The following is a 27567-nucleotide window of genomic DNA, read 5'->3' as shown; positions in this document are numbered from 1 at the left end:
GGTTGTATTGGAAGGGAAGCATGCAAGATGTGATTGCTTGGCCTTATGTGGTATATGCACATCTAGTGTAGAAGAAGCTCCCACTGAAAAGTGTAGAATATTGGGTAGTAAATGATGGTTCCATATTTTCCAACATTAGGTTTATCAAAGGATATTATGCCAAAAAGATGTCAGTAGAGGTAGTAACAAGAATAATTGAAGTAGGAGCCTACTACATCCAGTTCAAGTCTTTTACATATCTCTAGGTAGCTAGTACTCTTTTGTGCCACAAGAAGCTCCCAAGGTACACTCCAGATTGACTTATACTTTTGGAGATAGCTCACCAAATCACTTCTACATATGATAGAGTGAGGAAACAACACAGGAAGATATGGGTTTGGTTGATTACCATTGAAGAGTTTGAGGTAAAGAAGAAACAAGAAATTTATACCTTTGACTTAGAGTGGGATTAGTATCCCTTAGAAGATTATCAACATCCTCTCCCACATTTTGGAAATATTGGTATGGTTTAGCATCTAGTTGGGAAGAAGTTCATACATGAAGAAGCCATCGAATACCATTGGATGAATGGGATAGATGAATATGATGTCTACATTAAGGACTATTATAATATAAGTTTACATTTGGTAGAAAAGGTGCTAAACATAAATATACCTTTAAAAGCCATAGAAAAGGATGTCCCAAAAATAATGGATCCATTGTACAATAGGGATAAAATCTATGATAGGCCCATTATGAATGCTAAAATAGGGTGTAAGGAAAATGATGACATTGGAAATTAGGGTAGACATGTAGTAGAGCTTACAAGGGAATGGGTTAGGAAACCATTCTAGATGGATCAAGTTCCCCAAGCCATATCTTTCTAGGCTACGACCAGGCCCACTAAAGAAAAAGATACCAAGGTTACCATACCAACCTACCTTGCTAAATCAGTAGTGAAATGGGAAATAGTACATTAGTATGAGAAGGAGGTGGAGTATTTTGAGGCTAAAAAAGGAAAGGGTAAGAGGTAAATGGTAGCTCATAAGGAAAGGATGCAAGTGGCTGAGGTACAAGTAGAAGAAGCCCAACAAACCAAACTAGAATAAGAGTAAGAGAAAGCTCAACAAAAACCACCAGAGAAACCATAAGAGAAACAACCATAGAAACAAGTGCTAGAACCTCCATAAGAGAAATGAGTTCCACCACCAAGATCCATGGAAGAAGAAGTCTCCCCATCAATACCTAAGAGAGCTAGAATAGAAATAATGGTGGTAGGTGTCAAAAGGAGAAAATTGAAGAAAAAGAGAACTCCCTCGTCGCAGGTGCTGGAAACCATTTTGGAAGAAGACGATGAAGAAGAAGGAGAGAAAATTGAATTTTTCCCCTTGAATAAATGAACTCATTTGACTAAGGCCATAGATTAGGAGAGAAGGAGAGGCTCAACTCAAACACCTCCATTTTCTCCTAAGGAACCTATCCAAGTTGAAACTTTAGAAGATGAATAAAAGAAGTGGATAGCTAAGATGGAAGGTGAAGGAGATGATATTTTTGACTTCTCAAATTTTGATTTCATGCCAGTGGGCACTAATATGGTAGAAGAAAAGATAAGAGATACTCCAATAAATGAGTCATTAGGAGAGGATTAGAATCAACTACCTCCTCTACCTCAAGGACCTCTCGACATTTCTCCACTACTAGCATGAGACACAACTAGGATAATGGATAAAGGGTTAGTTGCTCCACTTCCTTTGAAAATCCAAGTAGAAAGTCATGACACAAATGAAGGAGAGTATCAAAAATTGCATGCTAATGAAGTATCTAAAGAATGAAAAATAATAGAAGAAACTCCACAAGTTCCCCTAGATACAGAGGCCGAATCCTTAGCCCAAAAAAACACAAAAAATATTTTTGAAGATCTTCCTCAACATGAGAAGACTCCAGAGATTAGTAATAAGAAAAATGAGCCTACTTTAGAACCATCTTATTCAGCCAGAAATATGTCACCAACAGGGACTACACCATTGTGGCTAAGGAAGGAGGTCATTTTTCAACATAAGAAGCATAAGGAACTAATAGAAGAGGAAAGGATGAAGGAATTTATTAGAGTGATAAATAATCTTGAGCCAATTAAGGGTGATTTTAGAACACTTTCCTTGATCATGAAGATCCAAGATCAAGATCTTTTAGTACATATTGCTATTTTTGAAGTATGTCAAAAATGGCATGATAATTTTTGGAGAAAGAGGAGTGCAAATAATATAGGGAAATTTGAACTTGTTGCACCATATCCAAACTAAAGTTGACAAATTGGTTTCCATTATAAACCAATATTTTGTGCTAATGGATGAAGTGTGTACTTGGGCTAATGATATGCAAACACTCAAAAATATTGAGGAACAAAGTTACTAGATGCTAATGGAAGTATACTCAATAGAGGAGTTAGATAGCCTTGATGATTGGATAGAGAAAGTAGAGAAAATATCATAGGGAAATAAGGTTATGGAAGGACTACACACAAGAATTCAACAAATATAGGATAAAGCTCAAGAGAAATTTTTGGAAGTGGAAAAGTACTATAATGCCACTAGCCTTAATATTTTTGAAGATGAGTCATGGATGAAGGTTTCCTCAGTGCAATCAATAGTTCAACAATTTAGAGATACATTTGACTTAATCTATTTTCTTTCAGCTATTTTCTTTAATATGTTGTTGCTCTATCTTTGTTATTTGATTTTTAAAGACTTGGTTAAAATAGGAATTCATATAGTTGCATTGATAAATTGCATTTGTCATAAAAAATAGAATACAAAAATATATCTATTTTGTGTTTGCATTTTAGTAACAGGTCCGCAAATTGGTTTGGACCAGCAAAGGTCTCCTTGTGAACATACACATTTATCTTCAATTGACTTACCAAGTAGGTTAAAAAATAACCATCTAAAACCTTGGAGTTGGTCATTTATCAACATTTCAAGAAAGAGATTCAAAAGGATCTTTGCCATCCAGCATCATGCAAAATGACAATTCAACATGTGGTTAGTTAGATCTAATATTTATGTGCATCTTTAAACCATAAAAGAATAAAGAAATAGTTGTTTTATTCTTTTTCCTTTCTATAGTTGCATTGCATTCTTATTTTGTGAAAATATAAAAAATGTTTAATTGTTTAATATATTTTTATTTATATCTTTTTTACAACATGTATAATTTCTTTATTCAAGAGTTTACAAATTTTGATGATATATTTAGCAGTCAAGATGTTGAGGATCTTACTAATCCCTTTAATAGCAAAGATTTTGTGTTAGATGAATCCTTTGATAACTTTATATCTACTCAATCTTCATCTACATCTCCATGTACCATCTTAAAATGTGTACACTTTCTTTGTAAGGCCTTTTAGCCATCCATTTTGGTGATCTCCTAGGACATGGAAGCATTATTGCTCAATTTTCTATTTTTCCAAGTTTTTTCCCATTTTTGGTCATTTTTCTCCATCCCTAAGATCTTAGAGAGCCTCCCAATGCAAGTGGTTTCCTAGATTAGGTTGACATTGACCTATCTAAGGAATTTTTACCTCAGGATCCCAAGCTCATTTTGAAAATTTCAATTTGATTTCTTACCTAGTGTAGTTGGCCCTTTCAATTTTGATTCCAAAGTCAGTATTAAAGTGGGATTACTCATTTTATTTGTTTTCCACCATTAAAAAAAACTGTTCATCATTATTATTCATGAATTCTACCCATGCTATCAATTTGAAAACAATGTTCGTACTTTCACTAAGTCATTATTTGCAAGCAAGATTTTAAGGAGGTCATGTCTAGAAAGAAATAATTCATTGAAAGATATCATTTTCATTTCATCATTCATTTCCTTTGAAATATATATCTTCTTTCTTCATTTGAGATAGTGGAGTTGGCCATCAAGGATGGAGACCTACATTGATCAATGTTGCATAGGCATTCAATGCTTAAAAAAATTAAAGAGCATATTGACATCCATAGTTCTATGTCTTGGAACTTGTAGATATATTAAATTTGGGGACACATCATACATCCTACATTTTAAATTTTACATTCTACATCATACATCAATATACAAGCATTCCTAAATCTTTGTGGATAACAAATCTGAATTCATCCATTAAGATTTGACAAGTAAGGTGAATATTTCTATTTATCTTACTTTTACATGATTTTTCATTTGATGGTTAATTTATAAACCATATATTGACAAAGGAAAGAACATTAACCCTTAAAAAACCTATTTTTCATGTGTACATAAAAGCCAATCTACATCTTTTTGGAGTGACAAGTTTGGATTTTGAAAACTAGGGTTTCAAGTTTTTGTTAGACTTTTAGATTTTAGGTTTTTTTTATGTAGAATAGGTTGAGGTTGACCTTCACCAAAGGTTCATATATTTTTAGGATCCATATATCTCATAATTTTTAGTGTCCCATATCATGTTGTGCTCCATTTTTTGAGATTTTTAGGATCCATATATATCATTTGCACTTACTTTAATGTTTTAGATCTTACCTTTTCATGTTCTTATCTATCATATATGTATTTACATTTGCTTTTAATTCAATTGGTCAATTTAATAACACTAAGTAAACACTTAATCAAATTTATTTATTAGTACAAAATTAAAGGGAAATAACATCTCATAGAAATATATCCTTTGAGTATACATCTTAGAAAAGAAATTTGACTCAATATTAACACCCCTTGCATCCATTTTGGGTCCTTTTGAAGGTTATTCTTGAAGGCCCCTCTTTTTCTTTCCCTAATGTATGTAAAAATTAACAAATTTTACACCATTTTCATCATCTCTTAATTTTTATGTCACATTTTGGTGAATCCATAGCTTTCACTCTTGATATCTTTTTGATATTGGCATTAGATTTTACTTTGCAACATTGTGTGTTAGATTTTACCTTTTCATTCATTTGACATCTTTCAAATGATTAGTTACATATTGCATTCATTTCAATTATATTAAAAATAACAAAAAAATTCATCTAGTGACTGTATCTACTTTTTATTTCTAATACTAACTTTCATCATAAAAGAGAAAATTACAAAAATAATTGCATTTCGTTTCTTGAATTTTCTAGTTACATATACATTACATGAATTGTTGCCTTCAAACTTACCTTATATCTTTTTGACATTGGCAGATTATTTATATTTTGTGCATGAGCTTCATCACTTTGAGTCCAACCTACAACATTTTGGTTGGAAGAACTCATAGACTCATGAGTTCCTTTGGTCTTGATTCTTCATTTGTTCTTAGGAATCTTGGTGAGACCAACATGCTCCCCATGAACCTAATCCTACTATAAAAAATATTTCCTCCCATTATTATCATAATAGCATCTTCCTCTTACTCAAGTCAAAAATCTTATGAATGAATTGGAGAACTTGGAAAATTGGTTAGCTCAAGAGAATCACAACCTTACCATTCTCATTGTAGAATCCTCGAGAAAACTCATTCACAATGATGAGAGTTATATTCCCCTCTTACATATAATTCCACATCTTAATGATTCAAATGTTAAACATAAATTAGTAAATAATGCTCAAGAGATAGGATATGTTCCTCCTTTGAGTGTTGAAACTTCTTTACCCATTTCCACTTCTATTTCTAGTGTTTAGGTAATTATTCACCATCACTTAATAACACTTAAATCCAAGTTTCTAATCCTATAACTATGAGTCTTCCACTTCCCACTCTTCCTATGTCTATCCCATGTGGTTTACCTTCATATATGCCTTCCTACCATAATATTCCCTTTACATATTTTAATCCTCTTCCTACCACATCTATTGTGCTTTATGCTTCTTCCAACATTCCTTCTTCTTCACATAACTTTCATAAAACATCCAATGCATATCTTCCCATCATTTCCTCTATGGATCCCACTATTAATAGCCCAACTTAAATGGTTTCTTTCTTTCAAAAACTTACTTTTTTGCCTTAATCTAGGTTTAACATTCCCACATGTGACATCTCACATTATTCAATCTATTATTCCTTCAAATGTTGAGATCTCACTTCTTGAGTCTTAAAACATGGTAAGGGTAATCTCGTGGCTCATAATAAAAATTTTCAAGCCTTGTTCTAAGTAATTTTATCATGACAATAGATTTGTGACTAAATTGTTCACTAAAACCATTTGAGACAAATATTTGTAATGACATTGATTCTTTTCTACATATTCTATTGACCATTTAAAGAAATTGAAATAACTTTATTCAATAATTTCAAAATAAATTGGTCCTCAAATTTATTTGACTCAAGTAATGTTTGTAAACAAGGGGTTAAAGAAAGTGTTAGTGAATTTTTTGGAAGATTTAAAAACTTTTTGATGTAGGAGCACTTAATCAAGGTCAAGTTCATACAATTTTAATTGAACCTATGAATGTTTATGAGGTTATTTTTAAGCTCACGAGTCCATTTGATGCAATGGAAAGTAAAATATAACTCATTTATAATAAGTTGTCTAAATTGTGCAAAAATGGTCCTAATTGGTCAAGGGAGTCAAAATGCACAAAAAGATCCCATGAAGGGAAAGAAGGGTTTAAAATATTGTTTTGAGTCATTTTAGTTTGTCAAAGGTAACGAGGATTTAGTGTAAAACCATAAAAAATTAGATTTATTTCTTTAGACAAAAATCTGATGTATTTGAAACTTTTAAAATGAAAAAGCTTTCTTGAGAGTGAGACTGGTAAAAGATGAAAAATGTCTTAGATCTAATGATGATGGTGAGTATTGCAAAATATTTTTTTAATATTTTTTTTGACTAATGGTATTCATAGGAAAAAAGATATTCCAAGTATTCTACAATAAAATGGAGTGGTTGAATGCATGAACATGATAATAATTGAGTGTGTAAGGAGTATGTGATTCTATGTTGGGATACCCTTAAACATGTGGGTTGAGGTTGCAAAAAAATATATTTATTTAATTAATATAGGTCAATCTAATCCTTTGGATTATGGTATTTTAGAGGCCCCAAAGATCATAAAATTGACTATATCTGACGATGAAAAGATGTTGTAGAAATCTTATATGGTGATTGCAAAAGTTTCCAATACATCTTTACATTGTCGTTTGAAATTGATTAAGGAGATGTATCCAAATACACAAAAAGAGGAAGATAAATTTTGAAGGTAACTTATGCTTTAGTAGTAGGTAGTTTAATGTATGCCACGGTATGCATTGGACCAGATATTGCTCATGTTATAAGAGTTTTTAGTAGGTATACAAGTCACCCCATAATTGAGCATTTGAATATAGTCAAATGGATTCTCAAATACTTGAGAGGTACATCTAGATAATGTTTACATTTTGGAGGCTATACTATTGATTTACAAGGCTATGTTGAATTAGATTTGGAAGGGGATTTAGATACCAAGAGAAGTACTACATGATATATCTTTACTATTGGTGGGACAATAATGAGTTGGATTTCTTGATTATAGAAGGTGAATGCTTTATCCATTATATGGGTAGAGTATGTTTCTTCTATAGAGGTAACTAAGGAGATGCTATGGCTATAGTTTTTCATGGAAGAGTTAGGATACTCAAAAACTAGAAATTATCCATATATAGATCTATCTATAGTGTCAGTCATCTTACCAAGAATTATTCTTTACATTCAAATGCAAAACACATACAATTGTAGTACAATTTCATTTGGTTAATTTTGGATGATGGACACTTAAAGATGGAAAAGATCCTATATAGATGAAAATATAACATATATGTTTCCAAATTGATGGTTCCAAGAGAGAAAATGGACTTTCTTTAGCTTTGATTGGTCTTCTACATTGAAAATAAAAAATAAATAGTAGAGTCTAGGGTGTGTCAAACCAATGGGAGATTTAGGAGTAGCAATGCTGCTATAATGTTAGTCTCCAAGTGGGAGGTGGTATAGTGTAGAGATTGATCAGTCACCAAGTGGGAAAATTTTGATTTGTGGTGATTGATCAAGTAAATACTATACACTTTTCACAAGGCATAGGGTTAACTCATTAATAATTATCAAGTTGACTTATCAAGAACTTCCCTAGGTTGAATCATTAGGTATTTTTAGGTTTAACTTGTTAAGATGACATAAGTCATGTAATATTGGATTATGGTTAGGGTTTTCTATAGAGAATACATCAATTCTTATAGTGGTATTGAGTTATAAGGGAGATTCTAGATTGTGACAAGTTAACGCTATTGGATAATAATATTAGACTCTCTATTTGGTGGACATGGCCCAAGATTGGGTGAATTATGTTAAATAATTATCTCTTCTATTCCATTTATGTGTTCTATATTCCTTTATGTTAAATTGGTTATATTTTCATGTAATAGTTATTTCTCTATCTAGATAAATGCTAACAATAATCAAGTTCATTAGAAAAAACATAAGATCCCTTCTCCAATGAAAAATCTTTGTATTGTTGGAATTATTTAGAATAATTGAGTGGGGTGGGGGAAGGTGGGTGAATCATTTATCCAAGGCCCAAATGTACAAATAAAACTTTTCAATTCTTATTAGACCCATATCTATGAAACCTTATTATGCATGCATCCATTAGATCATACAATACTTAAAGTTTGTAGGTTACTATCCTAGGTCAAAACAACTTTGCATAAATGTAAACATGAAACATAACATATTCAATAACACATTTGACACAAGGATTTTATGTGGAAACCCAATTTGGGAAAAACCACCAATAACATGCTACTAATTCTCACTCTTTTGAAGTGATTCCTTGTGAAAGGCCAACACTGTGAAAGGTTACAATACACACTATTAAATGTGACCTAGTGAAAGGATTTCAATCACCCTGTTAGGAGTGATCCTTGTTAGAGGACTTTAGATCATTCACTTGGAATGTCACCTTGTTTAAAGGATTTACAAATAGTTTTTAGGTCAACCTTAATCCAAAGGATTTACTATAGACTGATACAATGATTAGAAAGTAATTGTAAGGCTTGATTTGATAACAAATTACAACTCACTTGCAGATTATAGATCTTTGTTTTAGTCCTCCATTCTACTTGGCATTCACACACTTTAGCTTTGAGAACTTGTTCACCCTTCAAGCATTCATACTCTTAAGCCTTTTTTCTTTGCATGCCAATTGCAGTCTCTTCTGTTTGACCACTAAATGAAGCAATACCCTATACTCCTTGTCTTCCTTAGGTTCTCACACATGACAAACTTTGCTTATGACCCTCTCTATAAATAGAGAATTAAGATATTTTTGTATTTAACCATAATCATCTATTTTAGGGTTAGGTAGGACTTGGTGGGATACAATGAACCTACCCACTTTTCCATTTGATTCCTCTAGAAACTATTTTTACAATATTCCTTGAAATCACTTCAAAATGGTTTATCTTGAATTCTATGCCACCAGCTAATCATAGTTATCTTCCTCATGCTTCACACAATTCAAGAAAAAAATAGTTGGCTCAAATTCGTCAAATCTATGATTTAACATAAATACTAGCACTTGACATCAATATGCTCTCACTCAGCTTCTATACTGTTCTTTCACTCAAACAACACTAGTTTACTCAGAAAACACTAAAGTTTATTGATGCTTGACATCAACTAAACTTTACTTAGTATATACTAAAAATCACTTGGCTTGTATTGATTTTCATTTTTTCTCAACACCTCTTGTTTTTCACTTGTCTTCTACTGATTTTTTCTTTGCTTGCACTAACTTATCAGCAAGGTTTAGTAGACACATTTCATACTTGATATTCTTCCTATCTTAACTATAGTAATATTTCATTTCAAAATTTAAGTAGATAAGAAATACACTATAGTATCAATGTCTTACTTGTTCTTAGGACTTCCATTACATACCAAACAACTCAACCTTTCTCTAGGTGCTATTGTTATCTCATCTTCTCAAATCCTCTTCATCAATCAACTAAATGATACCTTTTAGACCAAATTTTTTTTTATCTCACCAACAGGTTGTAGGTTTGACATCATTGACAAAATAATGATTGTTCCATTACAGGTTCTTCACTTTAAAACAATCTCAGATGAACAATCTCCCTCTTTGGCATTGATGGAAAACTAATACCAATAGCAATACCAAAAAGAAAATAAATCTTTGAAATTTCTCCCTCTATCGGTGTAGTATATGTCCTTCCTCTATGTAGGGTAATGTGGGCTTTGTTAAGTTCCTTTACTATATCTTCTCCCTCTGACTTATATCTCCCTCCTACTAGGTAGATGTATTTATTTAGTTTAATACCCCCCTCAAAAGGTCATTTCTCCTTCTTTGACAACAATGCCAAAGACTTATCATCTTTGTATGTAGATATAATCAATTAAAAATTCTCCCTATGCCACCTTTCACATGACTATAATTCTATTAATTCAGCTCCATCATTACTTTAGATAGCTCCTCAAGTAATATCCACTACATTAAATTGTAAGATACAACATTCAGCTTGGTTGATGTAGGGTGTTGGTGTTTTAAAAGATCATGGTTTCAAATTACCTCGATGAGAACAAAATATATCTAGGGGCAACTACTTCTCATCTTCAACATACCCTTTCAAATACTGAGCCAACTATAAGGCTAGACCATTCTTCTACTTCAGGCTCTGCAAAACCTAGGTGGGTGGACCTATTAGATTCTTCATATGGTACTAGTATTCAAAGCATAGACTAAATATAAACAAATTAGATTAAACCCTTAATCTTCTAACACTTATCCAAAGATCCCAGACATGAAATAGCTAAAAACATGGCCTAAGAAATTGATAAGCTAAGTGAGGGAATCCTTTTCAGTTCTTTCAAGATTAAAGGGAAAGATATTTGATTAATGATGTTGATTTAAAAAAATCCCCAAATATGTAGCAATAAGAAAAAGTTGATCCTATAGCTGATCAGTTCCTTATTTATTGGGTAGTTCTAAAAATCACACACACACACATCTATGATACTAGTGACATATTCCATATATCAAGATATTAGATCTATCTTATCATTTTATGAATCAAACATCAGTATTCATAAAGACCTCATTCTCATGAAGTATCCTTCCCAAATAACCAACAACCTTGTCAAATACATCAAGCATTTACTTGGCCTTTTGTTCCAATAGAAAAACATATTAGACATACAACCTTACAGGGATGAAAATGGATCTAAATTCTTTGCCCCTAAATCACAAAATATTATAGATTACAAAGATAGGAGACAAGAATTAGAATGAAACTAAGAGATTCCTGCTCATTTGTATTCATTTCTTTGAAACTATACATTTAGATGGATGAAAATAATTCATTAAACCTCTAAGTAGATTAGAACTAGCTATATTATCTTAACTACTGTTGTTCTAACAAGAGAAATATGCTAAAGAATGTGGTGGAATCATAACTTCGGTTCCAACAATGTGGTCTCACAGACAAACTAGAACCAACCCCTACAATGAAACAAAAAGAGAAAGATATAAGAAAGGAATGAAATCCCATATCTGATCTGGAAGTGACATGTGTCCACTTAAATCCACATTCCCTACTATTATAAAATATCTCTCATCTTTCTACCGATGAAATATGATATGATTTGCATCATTATTTTGTAAAAAACTTGGAAATATCTCTTATGAGAGATTCAAACCCTTGTGTTTTCCAAAATATCTAGAATTCATTTGAAATGCTGATAAAATCTTCATTTAACTGACTTGAAGTTGACAAAACTCAACCCTAACTACATTTTTATTGTCTCTTACACACATTCAATTCATCACCTTGCAAGAAATCAAAACTAAAATTCAATACCTGAATATGGTTGCAAATTGAGTATCTAGAACAAAAACTTGTATAACTTGAGCAGATGGCTTCTTGTGCAAAAGAAATCCAAAAATGGGAAGTTCATTCTCTCCCGATTCTAGTGATATATAATAGTCATATATCTGTTTATCAGAAATGCCCAGATTACCATTTCAAAAATCAAGCTCCTGTCATGGCTCTGTGACTAAAATTCATTTCTCAAAAATTTAAACTATCCTAAAGTTTACATTTTTTTCTTATATCCCTTTTGATTTAAAAAACCTTGCACGTGACTTTCTAGAAAATAATAAAATATTGAAACTCTACATTTTTGGAAATTTTTACCATTTTGCCTTCGGGTGAAACCTATTTCTCTTTGTGACACATGTCAAATTTTGATTGGCCCTCATGTTGCATATTCATTTGATATTGGGCACCACATAGTGCCCTTTGATTAGTCTCACCTATCATGTTGCCATGTGGCATCTTCTCATTGGCTCTCAAACTATCTAACTAGTGCCACATCACCATCCTTCTAGCACCTACCACCTCAATACCACATGGAACTTTTTCATTGGTCAAGAACTACACTTGCCATGTCATTTCTAACCCAAGGCCCACTACCACATGTTGACTAGGTGCATCCAACATGCACACTCAACAACTATTGACTATGCATGCGAGAATGCACCATTCTGGTATGTGTCCCACTGTGACTTGTTAGCACCTCAATTTTTGCACTAGGATGGAACATCCTTTCCATGTGTCATTACATGATTCATTCTTGGTTTCCACATATCAATTTTTAGTTGATCATATAGGTCTAGTCATGATGACATCATCTCCTTAGGCAACATGTTTGTTCAAAATTTATTTATAGTCACCAGACTGGCTAGACCCATCACACATGGCTTGGCTTCTAAAAGCCTTTGTCTTCATGAATTTACAATTGGTGAGTAACTTATTATATAAAATGAAAAATGTTTCCCCACCTAGCAAATGTGGGACTTAGTTTGTTTCCTTTTCTCTTGACTAAATCATATCTCCAAGCAGGAGTCTTTGAGATGTTGCCATTTTTTCTTTTGTTGATGGCTCAATTGCTTTAATTATTGGTGGTGGAGACCATAGGTTAACTAGCTATCACAAAATAGGATCACAATGGCATGGTTGTACTTTCAAAAATTTGGAATCCCTATCTTCATAAGAAAACTCTAACATGAGGAAAGAAATTGTGTCATTCCATTTGTTATGCAATTTAACCATGCTACCCACACATATCCAAAGCAAAGAATGGCAAGAATAACCTCACTCCAAATGTGCGTTTCTTCGAGAAAAGACATCCTTACTCATGCCACATCTTCCCTCTCTCATGCAAAACTTCTTTTCCATAATTCTCATGGAGAGGATATTTGTGGCAACTATTTATTTCTTTAGTAATCCCTTATAACATTAATGATAGGGAACAATGACTTATTCAAAATTGTTGATGCATGTTGAATGAACTTGATGGTTGATTAATATTAAATCTAAACTATTTGTTGATTATACATATAGTTTCTATTCTATCAAAATCAGAATTACTTTTGCAACCACTATCACACTGTGAAGCTTCCAAATATTTTATCAAAAGACCCCCACTACCACTCTATTTTGGAACAACATTTCACTTGAACCAAAAACTTATCCTAATGCACAACTTGAAGTGGGTTTAAATCCACCTTCCTAATGTTGAAGAAATGCGAGGTGATTAGAATAGGGTTAGTATAAGAAATCCCCTACACTAGCCGCATAATTGTATTCTGTTTCTTTGTAGTTAGCATAAATAAAGGCATTTCAAACAATCCCCCTGATCCACATTTAACTCCTCTCATCCATCACTAAGTTTTCAAAAGTTGACATCATGTTATTTCTCAAGATTATACTTGCAGACACCACATACAACATTAATAGTGAGTCAAGAAGGAGGAGCTCACAAGATGAGACAAAGTGACTTAACATGTGTTAGAAATTCTTTAGAATAACTGAGAGGGGCACGAATTAGTTAGTCAAGGTCCAAATGTCCTGATAAAACTTTTTCACTAAGTATAGTGAACTCAATTAAACTAATCATGCATCCAAACTAAACTTTCTACTTAGCAAGTTACTAAAAGTCAACATGCAAGAATAACACGTGAAAGATCAACACATAACACAGTGATTTATGTGGAAACCCAATTTGTGAAAAACCATTAGTAACACGCTACTCAATTCTCACTCTTATGAAGTGATGTCCTATGAAAGGCATGCCCTGTTTAAGGCTGCAACATAGGGTTAAATATGACTTGGTTAAAGGATTTAACCACCCTATTAGAAGTGGACCTAGTTAGAGGACTTCACAACATTCACTTGGAATGCTACCCTATTAAAGGATTTATAAATGGCTATTAAACCAACCTAAGTCCATAGAATTTTACCTTAACTAATACAATTGTTACAGAGTAACAACAAGGGCTTTTGACCTGATACAACTCACAACTTAACTTACAAATTTTAGATCTCAGTTCAACTCTAAAATTTGCCTGGTTTTAGTCTTTGCAACTCAAATAGCTTGTCCTCCTTTCAAGCATTGTCTCCTTGAGTCTCCATGCTTGATATACCAGTGCAATCTCTTATATGGCCACTTATCAAAGTAGAGTCTCTATACTATGTTCCTTCCTCCTTGACACCTTTCAACCACTTCAACCCAGAAACATGACAATTCAATAGCTCTTGCTTCTTGGCCTATGACCCCTTAAATAGAGGTTTAGAATAATTTTCCCTCTCGAATCTTCTAGCTTTTAATTTTAGATTGAATGGATTAGGTAGGATTCAATGAATCTACCTCATATCTTGTTCCTTCTAGAAACATCATGAAGAATCTTCCTAAATTTTCCTAAAAATGGTTACCTAAAATTTTGTGCGATTGGCTCATCATCCTTATCCTTAATCTGGTTCACAAAATTCAAGGTAACAAACTTGTCACCTCAAATCTAGCAAATCTTTGACTTTTCAAATAATACAACAGCTTGACACTATTAAAATTCTAGTGCTTGACACATACTATGTTACTTGGCACCAACTACATTTTAATGATGCTCGACACCTACTATGGATTCACTCGACATCAACTAATTTTTCTGACACTTGACACCTATTACTTTTCTCAGCACCTAAACTTGCTTGGCTCCTTCTATTTCACTCAGCACACACTAGATTTTACATTTGCTTGGCACTAACTAAAAATCTACTTAGCATGAGCTAGCTTGCTTGGAATCCACTAATGAACTTAGTCAAGCTTTGTAGACATCTTTATCACAACTTATCCTTCTAGAGTTTCTAAGTGTGGCCAACCTCTATATCTCCAAGTGTATTTTCAATACATCATTTTACCATTGTCTTAATTGATCCTTGTACTTCATTAAAAAACCATATCTCAACCTTTCCCCTAGGTGCTTTTGTTACATCTTATTGATTAAATCCTCTTAATCAATCAACTAAGTGATAGTACTTAGATCTTATAAGCAATTTTTATTCCAGCAAATAACAGGTTTGACATTAGTTACAAAACAATGATTGAAAACATTCTTTATCAACAATCTCCCTCTTTGCAAACAATCTTCTTTCTTCAATAATGATCCTTTCAATCAGATTTCCAACAATCTCCCTCTTTGGCATTGATGGAAAATGAAATTGATCAACCAAATTACCAAAATGATAAGTAGGTTAAAACAATAAGTCAAATGCCAAAAAGAAATTTTTCTGCCATTGCTATTTTTCATCAGCTTTCACATCTTCCTCTTTGCTGATACATTGTCTTCTCTTTTTGTTCTACTCCCTCTTTGATTTGTTATTCTAATTTCTTTGATTTTTCTTCTCCCTCTTGGCTGTTGTTTCCTTTTTCTTTCCTTTCTGCTATTTCTCCCTCTACATATTTGATCATTTTCTATATGTTATTTTCTCATTTCTATGGCTTATCTTGTTGTTCTTAGTTCTACTCTTGGCTGTCATATCTTAACTACTATTTCTCCCTCTGTAGATCAGTTTCTGCTATTCAGGTATCATCTCTTTCTTTTGATCAGTTTAGCTACTTCTCCCTTTTTCCATTTGATTCTATAGATTTGATCAATTTTCTCTATTTCTCCCTCTTTGACAACAATGCCAAAGATACATTATTTCAGCATCTCATCATGCAAGTGTAGCATTTGCAAGAACTTCAACTTCTCCCTCTGTCACCTTGCTTGTGACTTTGTTTGGAATTTTATTACTTTGATTACTTTAGGCAAAAACATAAAGTAAATATCCTCTACATAAATTTATAAGATTTTAGCAATCAACTTATTTGATGCAGGGTAATCTTGCTATTGCTCAAACAACCTTGGATAGGGGTATCACCCCAAACTTACCTCTAAGATACTCAAATGCATGTTTAGGTAATGCTTTTGTGAAGATGTTAGCAATTTTTTCCTTTGAGCTAACATATTCCATCCTCGCTTGTCTTCCACTAGTTCTCTTACATAGTGATACTTAATTGTAATGTGCTTTGTTTTGGCTTGCATCACAAGATTCTTTAATATGTTGATGGCACTAGTGTTATCACAATAGAGTATCAAAGTTTCAGTCATTTCTTCCTTCATACCTTTCAATAGATGTTTAATCCATACAATATTGGTGTAATTAATAGCAGCAACAACATACTCAGCTTCTGCTATGGACTGTGAGGTACAACTTTGCTTTTTGCTAGTCAAAGTACTGTTGGGCATTCATTTTGAAACAAAAACTAAAATTTTGAAACTTTGTTAAATTTTCTTCATTTCTAGGAGTATGTTTAGTTTGTGGCCCTCCTTCTAGCACCACTTATGTTGGGCATTTTTTTTGCATGAGGTCAACAACATGAATCCATTGTGTAATTCCTCTCTTGAAAAGAAAACCTTTTTAAGGATCCACTCCAAGGTTCTGTGTTTGTCTTGCAACATACCAAAATCCACTCAGTAGAAGATAAATGTGAGCATTCATGAGGAGGCCTTTGCTAGTTCTAAAAAAAACTTTTGTCTCATAATTGAAGTAAATATGTTCGTTGTATCAAAATCACACACCAAAGAGAACAATATTTTTTGTACTTTTTTGTTTTTTTTAATGAATGCAACTCTAACAATGCAGCTAATATGAGATCCTATTTTAGCAAGGGGTTAGTAAAGAAAATAATGAAATTGAAAGAAAAAAACATGAGATCAAAATAACTTGAAATTGAAATCCTAAATGGACATAATCTACAGATAACAACATGTGAGTTAAACTTTCAAAGAAATCGGTAGGAAACTAATGAAAACAGGAGCAAGGCTTCCTAGAATCCACTGATGCAATCGTCGATGGGAAATTTCAATAGCCAAATAATGTTTCACCTCTCATCAAATCAAAAGGCCATAGAAAGTGCACTCATGTGAGACAAAAGGCTATGCAGACACAATTTGACAATCTCTTCTCAAGTTCGTTATGTCAGTGGAATTCATAAATTTGTAGCAAACACCAAAACTAAAAGATCGCACAACCAGAAACAACACAATAAACTTTTGGCTCAATCACAATTTCATAAATAAAATCCACAAAAATATGACACATTTAGGAAGAATCACTACACTCCAAATGTGAGCACCAAAAGCATAATTTTATTGCATAATAACGGTGGCCTTCGTTACATTTTATGATGGGGTATTTGTAAGAAATTGTCTCCTCAATTTGTGTTGAGAGTGAGAGATATCTTCATGCAATAAAATGCTTTTAAAAAATTAAAACAAACTAAATATATACAGACTAACAATTAATCTGGTGCTTACAGGGACTCCATCTTTATTTTACTCATTAATTAGATGCATGAGCCCTTTACATGTCAAAAATAAAGAAAGCATGAGAGAGAAAGTAGGAGGCAACCATTAGTCGAAGTGGAAGTGCATGGAGGTGCCAAAAATAGAAGCTAGCCCTTTACTAGGCATGTATCAGAGTTAAATTTCCATCAAAACACACTCCTGATGCATGGAAAGTGCTATTTTTGGAACTGGCAGTCAATTGTCAGTGCACTTCTGAATTACAGAGTTGCGGACCTCGACAGGGTCAAAATCTCAAAATTTTACAAAGTGTCAAAATTGAAATCCTGGCATCTGGGTTTTGTTCTTCTTCATCCCAAAGCTATGTTTGGATGTTTTTCCTTGAATTTTTCTATCATCTCAGTAATTTTAGCTGCATCTAGAAGATCTAAAGCCTCATACTTTTCCTTGACCTTTTGTCTATAGTTGTCCACCTCAATTCGAGTCTCTACAAAGTCTCTAAGTTTGGTGTCCAACTCTAACAATGCTTCCTCTATCTTGAAGGCTTGTTTGATATCTTCATCACTAAATGCTTCCTCTAATGTCTTCTTGAAATTCTCTATTACTACCTCAACTCACAATAGCTTCTCTCATTCTTCATCTTCAAAGATGTCTAAACATGCATCACTGTACAACTTTTCTACCTCTAAAATTCACCACCGGGCTTGGTCCTTGAGCCGATGGATCTCCTCGTGTAATGTTTCTATCACCTTATTGCCATCTGCTATCTTATCTATCCAATCATGTATCGTGTCTAACTATTCTCTAGTATATACATCAATGAAAATGTGATACCTTTGGCCTTTTATGGCTTGTAGAGTTTGTAAATCTTTTCTCTATGCCCCCTCATCCATGATGCTGAAGTCTTGCCTCAAAATTGCCATGATCTTATCAACATTTTCTTGTGTAGCATGCAATAACTTTAAATTTCTTGTGATTGTGGTGACACCTCTATCCTCAAGACTTTCTTACCATTCCTAACAAGCTCTCAAAAATTGATTGAGCCGTACACCTTCCCCTTCTCTAAGAATGGTATTTAGAGTCTCCTTGGGGCATTCATGATCGCGAGAACCAACAACTTCAGCTAGATATCCCTTTAGGATCTCAACTTGCCTTCGAGGAGTTCATAGTTAAATCTCATCCTAATCCATGTGCTTGAGAACCTCTTTGACTCCCATAGTCATCATCTGTTGGGCTAAATCCTATGTAGGCCTTCCTAAGATAACATCCTTCACTTCATAATCCTCAAGACTAACAACTTCTACATCTGTTCCTTCAGGGGGGAGAGCCACTTGTGCAAATAAATCTTGGTTCCATATGGTGGTAACAAACATGAATGTTATTGCATTATGTAATGGAGACTCAGGCTTTTTCAAGATCTCTACAATATCACAAATATCATCCTCTAAAGCATGGAAATCAGGCTTAGCACTTCTCATTATCTCCTTTCAGAACCATCTTGGGATATGTTTTCCTATGGATCAGGCTCTTGATGACGAAGGGGTGTGTTCAACTACCTCCTTCCCTTTATCGCTCTTGCTTGGAGTCATCTCTTGTTGTGAAGACTCTCCTTCTATAGCCTCAGTCTCCATAGATCCTATAGCTTACTCCTCAACATATTGGGAAGGCTATTGTGCATATTCTACCATCTATCACTCTTTTGATTCTTCATCAATAGTTGCTAGCTCTGGTTGCCCTTGTGGTGATGGTTCCTTTTGAACTTGTTCTTCTTTTGAACTCAAAGGTGGGGGAGTTACTGAACCCTTATCTACCATTGTAATCTATGGTGGAGATGGAGGAGTGAGATCAGGACCCTATGTTTCTAGTGGCATTTGTGTTCGGTCTTCCTGTTGGAGTTCACCTGTAGAAGTGTCTTTGATCTTATCTCCAACCAACTCTATACCCACTATCATGAAATAAAATTTTTTCATGGAAAAGACATCCTCACCTCCTACCCTTTGCTCATTCACCCATTACTACACTTCATCTTTTGAAGAAGAGAGTTCTAATGGTTCTACTTGGGTGGATGGCAGGGTACTGGTGGCACTCTTTCTTCTTTCAAACTCTGTAGCTTTTGCTAATTGAGTTCTTCTTTGTAGGGGTACCTATTCCTCCTCATCTTTTGATTTTTTTTCTTCCTCATCTTCTTCTTCCTCTAGAATAGTTTCAGGAATAGATGGATTAGGTACTAATCTTCTGCTAATCCTTTCCCTTTTCTTCATTTTAATCTTGATCCTCTTATGTTTCTTGGAGATGGAAGGAGAAGTAGGATCTTCTTGTATAGGAGGAATGGAGGCTTTTGGAATCTCTCCCTCTTTTGGTTGGCTTGGATAAATAGGAGGAAATTGAGGTTAATCCTAGATTTGAGAGGCTCCAATACCTTGGGACTCCTATACGCTCTATTCATGCTGCTAGGAAGACACAAGTTTTGCAACATGTTTCATCTGAATCCTCTAAGGAGAGGTTATCTTCCTCTTTCCCTTCCTTTTAGGAGGGTGATAATGTCCCACTATGTGATCAAGCTGGTAAACTATCTCTGGCCTAATAGGAGACAGGAGCGCAAAGATAGGAACTATAACTTTCCTTCCCTTACCCCTTTTTGGGTGAGCATGTGCATGGAAGATTATAGTATCAGGAATTGGATCAAGTGGAAAAGGTTTCTTTATCTAGTCCTTTGTCATTCTAATGGCATGTCTTGCTCGATGATTAATGTCATATCCTTCCTCTCTTTCAATGTTTTCATTTAGAATACTTCTTTTACCGACCTTATCTATATTGAACAAGGGATCCAATAATTCTTTATAGTCTTGTAGCCTTATCTCATCAGGGATAGTCAAATGGAGAGCCTTTTATGCTAGATTCAAAGTCATCCTACAATAGTCCTTAATGTAGACATCATAGTCATTTGTGGCATTCATCCAATGATCTTCAATGGCATCTTCATGATGCAAGTCCTTTCCTGCTAGGCTTTCTACTTTGCTAGCATTGCAAAAATATGGCCGAAAAGAGTTGTACTCTTCAAGAGGATAGTTCTCCCATTCCCACTCAAAGGTTGAAATGTCCTATTTTCACTTCACCTGATATAGCCCAATGACCAATAGCCATTCCTAGCAGGGTCTCCATTGTCTTTTGATCCTTTCATAAGCTGACTCAATCTGGTGGTAGATCTGCAATAGGACCAGCTTGTCACTTGGATATTTTTGGAGCTTCTTAGGATTGATAGATGCACCACCTACTTGAATATATGTGAATGTCTTGAACTTGATGAAGTAGGCTCTAAGATTTGTGATCTATGCCTTGGCTTCATCAAACAACCTCTTCCCATAATATACCTCAATGAATCGAATGATCATAAAGATAAATGTATCATTCACAATCCTATACTCCTTGCTCTGCATTGAGAGCTTCTTCTTCACTAACTGAGGATAGACTATGTATGGCCAGGCATTGGGGTCCTGTATACTGCCTTTCCTATACAACCCGAGATAGTTAGTTGCCCTTGCTGCAAGTAGGTACACCATATAAGAAGTCATATAGAACTTCTTCTTATCCTTTACTATTCTCAACTACTCACATAGGTTTTCACTTAGTGTGGTGGCCCAATCTAGTGGTATCTTTTCATGCCTGATGGTCTTAATGAAGTTGACCATGAATGGGGTGAGATGAGCCACTACAAGTAAGCCCATGACTCTTCTTATGAGAATGATTGAGTATTTGATTTCATCCTTCATATATCCCCAAGTCATATCCACTTTTCTGATTGTCTTTCCCCAAGGTGGCTTCTTAATGAGGTATAAGGAATGTACGATATCAATGGCCTCTTGATGATGCTCCTTGTACCATCTATCAGCTGCTTCATAGGAGAGTTAGATGAACTGATCGACTCGAGGAAGATGGAAGACTCTCTTGATGTTATCAGGTCATAGATCTAAGATGACTTCTCAAGTAACACTCTTAGCTACCCTTTCATTAGGAACGAAGTGCTGAGATATGGTCATGACCAATTTAGCTGATTGCACCGACACAGGATGTGACACTACACTCACTAATCTAGATCAAATCAATGCAGACACCAAGGCTGACCTCTCTATCAACTTGTTGCAAATTTTTAAGAAATCTCCTAGATCCATGTGTTTGAGGTTGGTATCTTTGATCTCAATGTAATCACCATGTAGCCTTGACTTTGGAGGTATGCCTTGGAATTTGAAAACTACGAGCTTGGCTGCTGCTTTAGATGTGGACGCCATTTGATCACATTACTTGTGCATCACAAGAAAATAAAACATCATTAGTCACCAGATAACGTAAGTAAAAAAAATGTAAAAGAAAAAAAAAGTCCCCCTTGAGGACTTATTTATTTTTTCTTTGAAAAATTTAATTTTTTACTTTTTTTTTTTTTTTTTAAATTTTAAATTTTAAATTTTAAATTTCTTTTTTCAAATTTTATACTTTTTTTTTGAAACCCTTTCAAAACTAAAATTACCAAAATTAGAACCAAAAGAAAGTGTGTGGAGTGCATGAGTAATGTGGGCCAGCACGAGGCACAGCTAGGGTTTATGAGTGGCAGGAGCCATCACATGGTGCACAGAGTGGCGCAATAGGTAGGGAAGAGTGGCATGTGCTCAAGAAGCACTAGGAAAACATGCACATGTATGGGGCACCATGCACCAAGCATGACGTGATAGACGGGTGGTGCCAAATGCTAAGTGCGGTGTAGGTTTGATGTGGCACCGAGTGCCATGTGTAGTGCGAGTTTGATGTGGTGCTGAGTGCCATGCGCGATGTGGCACAAGTTTAATGTGTAAGCGATGCCAAATTCCATATGCAATAGAATGTGGGGTTAATGTGTAAGCAATACCAAGCGCCATGCGTGACGTGGCATAGCTCAATGTGTAAGCAGTACCAAGCACCTTGCAGGCCACAACGTGACTTAATGTGTTGCTGGTGCCAAGTACCATGCACGGTGTAGCGCGGGTCAAGGAATGTTGGAGTGGCAGTCGAGAGTCCATACCTTGGAGTTTCAGTTGAAAAATGGTAGAAAAAAAGCCAAGGTTGGGGCCTTTATAGCTGCTAACCAGGCATGGGATGTACGGCACGCCTTGGCGTGCCAATGTGTGTCACATATTCCCCCCGCACATGTTGATGGAAATATGAAAATTTTAATTATTATTATTATTAATTTTTTTTTTTGAAATTTGTCTTTCAATTTTTTCCATTTTCTAATATTTTTGTGTTTTTTGATTTTTTGATTTTTTTTGTAATTTTTGTAATTTTTAATTTTTTAATTTTTTTTTGTGTTTTTTGAATTTTGACTCTAGGACTCAAACTTGTAATTGAATTTTCTTCTCCCAACTCTCGAATTATGAGTTTGGGAGTCAAAAAAAGTAGGGAGTCCCCATTCTTAGCAAGGAATTGGGCATGTGTTGTGAACACCATAATAAAGAGCCCCAAAAAAAGGAAGAAATGACCAAGGCATTTCTTCATCAACAGACATTCTCTAATGTGTGTCAAACTCCAACCAGACTTTGGATATCTCGAACATCTTTCAATTGACTCTTCAATCAAAATCTCATAACTTGAAACCTTCAAACTTAGTGTGTGCATTTGTGTATTCATTTCCTTTGACGTGCCAGGATGTGATCAATCAAAGTTTTTTGAAAACTCAAAAGAATCTTCCACTCCTCGCAGATCATTCATTCAGAATCTCCACAAAGATTTTTATCAATCAATTACTTGACTAGATGAGAGAATCAGATTGAGGGCTCTTGGCGGGATGCCACATTCTTTTAAATTTTTGGCTTTTGAAAAATTGCACCATGTCATTCAAAATGTTACTTTTGATGGAACAATACTTTGAATACAAGATAACTTGTTTTAAGAATGTATCTCTTGCCATTTTTAGATCTTTAGAATCCATTGGACTTAACACCTATTTTGGCTTTTTTTTTTTGTATCCTGACTATACTTAGACTGTGTAGTCAGAACATCAGTGTCATTTCTCAAATTTGATCTCTTGCGAACATCCCTTGCATTCCTCTTTTAGAACTTTCAAAAAACTCTCACACCAAATCATTTATCTTAATAACCTTTCGAGGAGACCCCTCCTATTTGAACTAGTTGAAATTTGGATCATCTCTGGCCATCTTTGACTTCAAATCAAAAACACCTAAAACAATCAAATCTTTTAAATTTGCAAAGTGTTGAGAACTTGGTGGTCTAGGCCTCTGATTTCCAAATTGAAAACCCCTATTTCCACAAGAAATATCTGTTGCTTGGTTGGTACAAGACATACAATCATCTAAATGTTTTGACAAAAAAAATACCTCTTCTTGAAATCAAAACCAAAAAGTGGTTAGTGAAATTTTAATAGAAAATCTCAAGTACACCTTACCACCCCTAGGACTGACACAACTTTGAAAGCAAATACACAACTAAAAGAAAACATGCAACATGAAAGAAAACACACTTGCAAAAATAAACACACTTGTAGAAATAAAATCTAAACTAAATGTGGAAATAAAAACTAACTAATTTTTGTGTTTTTTTGTCTTTTAGGCTTCAAAATAATGCTTTAGAAATTGCCCATTTCTGGGCAAGGGAAGAAATTCCCCCTGTAAGGAATTGAGCCTTAAAGTGTTTTCTCCCAAAAATTTTGCGATTTGATAAGGGCCTGTCCAAAAGCGTTGAAGCTTGGTATGACTACCCGACTTTTCTTTCACCTTGTTTGAGAGTAGAACAAGGTCGAAAATCCTGAATGATTTGATCATGGCCCTCTTGTCAAACCATCTTTTCACAATAGCTTCATGTTTAGCCATGTGTTCCAATGTAGATGTTCATTTTTCATCCATCTCTAAAATATTCATCAATCTAATTTGTACTTTGTCAGCATCTTCAGCATACCCACTCATGAATTTCAAAATGGGAATTCTAAGGTTAAGTGGGAACACTGGTTCTTTCCCATAAACAAGAAAATATGGAGAAGTCCCCAAGGCATTTTTGACTCTCACTTGATCTATCCATAGGGAATATTTCAATTGTGTATGCCAATCCCTAGGATTCTCCTTCAACAATCATTTTATTACTGTGATCAAGTTCTTGTTTGTAGATTCTGCTACCCCATTTCATTGCGGGTAGTAATTTGAAGAGAACTTGATAATGACTTTGTTTTCAAATTCCCATTGGGTCAGGAATGTGGATGCAAATGCAGACCCATTATCACAAAAAAGGGCAAAAGGCATTCCAAATCTGGTAACAATGTGTTCTTCCAGAAAGTTAGTCACCACCTTAGTAGTGCAATTTTTGAATGTCTCTACCTCTGTCCATTGTGTACAATAATCTGTAGCTGTAAGGATGAATGCATGTCCAGTTGATGAGGGTGGATTGACTAGACCTATGAAATCCAATCCCCACTTTGTGAAGGGGTGCACCTTGTACATTGGTTGTAGTGGAATTTTCGGATGCCTCTTTTTATTAGCACTGGTTTGACATATATGGAAAGAATGCACATGCTCAAAAATATCCTTGAATATTGAGGGCCAAAAAAAACCCAATCTTAAAATCATGTGAGTCATTGGTTCCACTGAACCATGTCTTGTACCATACTTGTCATGGAAATGTTCAAAGATATCCTTAGCTTCTTCACATCCTAAGTATTTCAGATAGATCCCTTCGTAGTTCCTTTTATTCAACTTGTTATCAAGTAACATGTAAGACTCACATTTCATCTTAAGTCCCCTACGTTGTGAATTATTCATCCATTTGGGGCATTGGTCTTGTAAGAGATAATAAACGATGTCTTGGTACCACACATCTATCACCACTCCTTAGTTAATATCAACTTGTGATACAACCATCTTCTTTTGATCATCTTCATCTTTCGCATTGTCAAACTTGAATTCCTTTTCATTTCCATCTTGGTTATTAGCTATCATTTTTGACAACCCTTGACCTCTAACTAATCTCATAGATTGAATTTTGAGATTGAATTCTTGAAGTATGGCCATCTACTTTCCTCTCCTTTCACCAAGTTCATTATGCATCAAAAGCCTCTTTACTACTAGATCAAGTACAATTGCATACACCTTACTTTTGAGTATGTAGTGACTGAACTTCTTTACTGCCTTGATCAGTGCAAAGGACTATTTATCAATTTTTGAATATTTCAACTCTGCATTCTTCAAAGGACAACTCATAAAAGCAATTGGTCTCTCATCTTCCTTCTCTCTTTTTTGTGTCAGGATCCTTGTACAAGAGTGTTCGAAAGAAAAGGAATAAATCTTGAAAGGTAGCTCATAATATGGACATACCAAAATTGGGGCCGTTGAAATGGCAACCTTGATATCTTCAAATTACTTCTTTATCTTAGGCACCCATTCTATCTTAGCTCCTTTCTTGAGTAAGTCATTAAGGGGATGAACTATCTCTAAAAATCCATTTATTAATTTTTCCACAAAGTTTATCTTTCCAAAGAAAGAATTCAATTCCTTCTGACTATGTGGAGGTACTAACTTAAAAAAGGACTCAACTCTATCCAGATTAATGGAGATTCTAGCCTTAGAAATAACATGTCCGAGGAGCTTTCCTTTAGTAATGCCAAATGAACATTTCTTGGGATTGAGAGATATGCCATATTTATGACATCTATTGAATACCTACCTTAGATCAGCAATATGGGTAATTCAATCTTTTGAAAAGATAGTCAGGTCATCCATGTAGATAACTATACATCTGTTAATCAATCCTTTGAAAGCTTCATCCATTGTACATTGAAATGTAGCTCCTGTGTTAATTAGTCCAAAGGGCATCCTTCTATAGGTGAAAGTTCCCCACTTAGTTGTGAAAGTCATCTTTAGCCTATCTTCTTTTTTAACCATCACCTGATTATATCTTGAGTAACCATCCAAGAATGACATCATTTTTGAACCATTAAAAATTTGCAATACCTCATCCAGTGAGGGTATAGGTTAGTTATCCATCTAATATTCTAGATTCAGGTTATGAAAGTCAAGACATAGATGAATCTCTCCTATCTTCTTTTGCACATGAACCAAATTGGCCACCCATGTGGAATGGCAAATAGGAAATATGATCTTAGCATCTAGTAACTTCTTTACTTCTTTCATGATTAATGGTTCAATGAGAGGATTTATTGGTCTTTGTCTTTGTTGGAATGGCTTGGCATCGGGTTTCAGTTCAATGTCATGTGTGATAATCTTAGGATCATAAGTCTTTAGCTCTTCATAGCTCTAGGAAATGACATCCTTATACTCAGTGAGTAATTTGAACATGTCATCCCTTTCTTGTGAGTTGCACACTTTTCCTATCTATACTATTTTTTGTTCTTCATTAGTACCCAACTTGTATGAATCACATTCTTTAATTCCCTTTTCTTGAGTTTCCCTTATATTAAGTGTTGATTCATCATGATCAAAGATGCATTCATGTTCAACCATCCCTTTTGGAATGGTGTTAGTTTTTAAATTTAGAATCCCATCTTCATCTTCAACTCCATCATCTTCAGGTCTGTCATTTGGTATATCATCAATTTCTTGTCCCTCAAAATGATGACTACTCATGATAAACTCAAGTATATGTTGATCATCTTGAAAGACCTGAAATTTTGTGATATTATTAGGGATGGATGGAATAGTGACCAATTCTACTGAAAATCTTTTCAACTTGGTTCTCTCAACTAGTTGCAATGCACTAGCTGAGATGGCAAGAGCATCTGCTACCATGTTCTTTCTTCTTGGAATGGACTTGATGTTTAAGGCCTCAAAGTCATCCAATATATCCCATACCCTTTTCTTGTAAGCAAGTAATCTTTTGTCATTGCAAGAATATATGGATTTTACTCATCATATCACCAATTGGGAATCCCCTTCAATTTTAAGA

Source organism: Cupressus sempervirens, chromosome 3 (genome assembly GCF_028749045.1).
Source record: "Cupressus sempervirens isolate cs-2001-9-10 chromosome 3, ASM2874904v1, whole genome shotgun sequence".
NCBI classification, from domain to species: domain Eukaryota; kingdom Viridiplantae; phylum Streptophyta; class Pinopsida; order Cupressales; family Cupressaceae; genus Cupressus; species Cupressus sempervirens.
Note: the sequence above shows the minus strand (reverse complement) of the source record.